The following is a 3,303-nucleotide window of genomic DNA, read 5'->3' on the forward strand; positions in this document are numbered from 1 at the left end:
TTTTTTTTTTTGCAATTTTCTCTTATCTTTGTGCTAACAATTGTCCAGCATTTCCCAAGGCAGCTTCTTAGTCATGTCTTTCTCTACAGAAGGTCTCTGACTAGAGAAACTTGAAACACTCTTCTCAAGTAATCTTCTCATCATAGTGAAAGCACAGGAAGGTGTCAGCAAATTAGCTCTGCTAAGCTCCTGCACTTTTGGTGGGATGGTTGGATTTAATCTGTTGGTGTTTGGAAAAGCTGACTGCTCAGCCTAGTATTTTTTTCTCATTCTTAACTCGCAAAAGTTACCCTTAGTCCCTTTGTCTTTTCCCCTCTGTGTTTGTGGTAACCAGTCATTAGAGCTTCTGCTTATAATAGCTGTACCTCAGGGCAGGAGATTTCATTTCCCATCTTGCTTTCTAGGGTGTGGCAAAACTAGCTCTCACTCCACGCAGCCATGGCAGCGGTGCTGTGGGATCTGAAATGTTCACTAAGTTGAGGTTTAACTCCAATTTTTTTGTTGTTGTTGTTCTGTGCTGTCTGCAAAAGAACTTCCATGCTTGCCTGCGGGAAAGAGGAGGAACTGGGATTCCTCCTTCAAGAGAGATGGAGCTGATGTTTGAAGAGGAAAAATGCATGTTATGTTTTCCTTCCCCGACCTATGCAGACATTGCATCTCAGTGAGAACTAAGATGCTTCTAGTAGGTTTTGAGAACTATGTGAACCTTCCTTTCTTGCAGGGGGCTCAAGCCTATTTGGATGATTTGAATCTTTGCCATCATTTGGAGCAGAGTGAAGCTCTGTAAAAGGATAGTAACTGAAAGCCAACTGGATTGTAATTAGCTCAGGCATCGCAGGAAGCAGCTGATGCATAGTTTGTGTTGGAAGTAAGACAGACAGAAGGATTATGACTCGGTGGTAAAGAGGCCCTGGCCTGGTGGCTGTATTCTGACCCAAAGGTGTTTTCTAGGCTTGCTGCTGTGAYGGGCCGGGGATAGCTAGTGCTTGCACATACACACATCACTACATAAAACACAAAGGAGAGWCACACGTGACTTCTCCTTTGTCAGAGGGTGCTAATTTTGCAGTGGTGTTGGCATACTGCTGCCCCAGCAGTATAAGGGCTAACTCCATCTTTCTTCCACAGTAATCAGTGCAAACATGCCCTAGTCTTAAAGCATGATACTTTGGGAATGAAAAGCTTAACTGCTTTCCTTGGCATTTTTCTTTTTATGTAGTATAGAGTGCTTAGAGCTATAGAAGCAGTGCAAGAAAAATATTAATGAATAACCATGTAGCGCAGACATTAATGCATTCCTTTCCCTTGAAACAACTGGCTTTTCTCTGTGGGCTCTGTAAAAGAAAAATGTCTGCAGAGTCTGAATCCATTGTTTAGAAGCCAAAATAGATCTGAGATTTAGAAATTTCGCTGGCCTATAGTGCTGAAATGTTACCACTGCATTTATCATGTGGCAAAAAAAAAAAAAAAAAAAAAAAAAAAAAAAAGTCTTTTTTCTCTATCTCTCTGCCAAATGATAACCATGTAATGGCAAGATAAATTTAAGGGAAGGGATAGTTCTTGAGGTTCTGGCTTATGAATCTCTGGGTTATGGAGAACATGAATGAAAAGTGATTTCAATCACTCCCCACTTGGGGCTCTACAGACTCTGAGGAGGAGAAATTAGGGTTGCATTATCATTTGGGGGATCAGATATCAAGAAATGTTTAATAAGTTTTTATACTAAAATGTGTTGGTCATTAAGCCGCTGTTGCTCAYAAATTTCCATTAATGAACAATGTTCTGTAGTTTCATGGCCTTTGACTCTTCCATTTGCTACTAGGAAACAGACAAATAGCTACACATTTCCCAGTAATTTAGAAGTCTTGATAAGCACTAGTTCAGCTGGCAACACTGTTCTGAAAGGGTGAACTCTGACGCTCTAAGTAGCTTTTCAGCTTTTGTTTTCCTGCAGTTATGAACAGAGAAATACATGAGCTGGAATACTGTAGCTATACTCCTAGATTTGAGTCACCGCTTTTCCAGGTCAGGGCTGAAAACTGCAGGTCAGGTCAAAAGCMCTTCACAGCCTCCCTTGTATGAACTGCTCACCGTTTAAAGGAACAAAATGCAAGAGGAGGTCGAGGGAGAGGGATCCCAGCGCTGACCACCAGTGGGAAAGGGAACACACGCGCGATGAAACAGCACGGGTAGGTCCCACAGAGGCAGGCCGCACAAACGTCCTCGCTGTGAATACAGGTGAGATGCAGGCAGCGTAGGAACCTGCTGAACAAAGGTACTGTTGGACCTTTCATTATTCAGTGTGTAAACCCCTGGCTATTCCTCGTCCTTGCCTTGGTTAAAGACTACACCTTCCTCCTGCCTTGGCTTCTTAATGCGCCTTGGAGTGCGACGTGCCGCAAAGGTTGGCACGCCGCTTGATGACTTTGTTGTTGTGCCCGAACAGTTGCAGTTGAGATTATTATGCAATTGGAAAGCGGGAAGGGGGGTGAAGGAAAACCCTCTGCTCAGGCGGTTTCCTTTGGCGGGCTCTGGCAAGAGGAGTCCCTCACCCCCTCCCTGTGCCCGCAGGGTTTGCAGGCGCTGCTCAGGAGCCGTCGGGACTTGTAGTCCRCGCCGAGCTGGGGCTGCCTGGAGGCCTGGCCGTGGGGGAGCCCGTCTTCACTGGGGTCTGCAGGGCCCACCTGGGGTCAGCTGTAGGCCAGGGGGTCCGGGCACCTGCAGGGAAGGGGGTCCCCGRTGCCCACGGGATAGGGGTCCACAGTGCCTCTGGAGATAGCGGGTCCCGGTGCCTCAGGGGAAGAGGATCTCCAGTGCCCACGGGGGAAGGAGGTCCCCAGTGCCCGTGGGGAAGGGGGTCCCCAGTGCCTGTGGGGAAGGGGTCCGCAGTGCCTGTGGGGATAGCGGGTCCCGGTGACACGGGAGAAGGGGGTCTCCAGTGCCCACGGGGGAAGGGGGTCCCCAGTGCCCACGGGGGAAGGGGGTCCCCAGTGCCCGTGGGGATAGCGGGTCCCGGTGACGCAGGAGAAGCGGGTCTCCAGTGCCCACGGGGGAAGGGGGTCCCCAGTGCCCGTGGGGAAGGGGGTCCCCAGTGCCTGTGGGGATAGCGGGTCCCGGTGACCGTGGGGAAGGGGGTCCCCAGTGCCGGTGGGAAGGGGGGCCCCCCGGTGCCCGCGGGGATAGGGGGATCCCCAGTGCCCGTGAGGGAAGAGGGTCCCTGGTGACCGTGGGGATAGGGGATTCCCGGTGCCCGCGGGGAAGGGGGGGGTCCCCGGTGCCCGCGGGGGCCGGCGCGGCGCGGCG

General features: G+C 50.3%; 1 long non-coding RNA gene across 1 annotated transcript in view; it reads left to right on the plus strand.

Moving 5' to 3' along the window:
• The window catches only part of LOC146590765 (uncharacterized), a 9,110-nt gene extending 6,755 nt beyond the window's left edge, over window positions 1-2,355 (plus strand). Inside the window, exon 3 of the long non-coding RNA XR_014896937.1 lies at window positions 722-2,355. This is a non-coding gene — a long non-coding RNA (uncharacterized LOC146590765). The remainder of the gene's footprint in view (window positions 1-721) is intronic.
• Window positions 2,356-3,303: the final 948 nt, after the last annotated feature.

The sequence above is a fragment of the Rhea americana genome, unplaced genomic scaffold (assembly GCF_003343005.1).
Source record: "Rhea americana isolate MKP2758 unplaced genomic scaffold, rheAme1 scaffold_4, whole genome shotgun sequence".
NCBI classification, from domain to species: Eukaryota; Metazoa; Chordata; class Aves; order Rheiformes; family Rheidae; genus Rhea; species Rhea americana.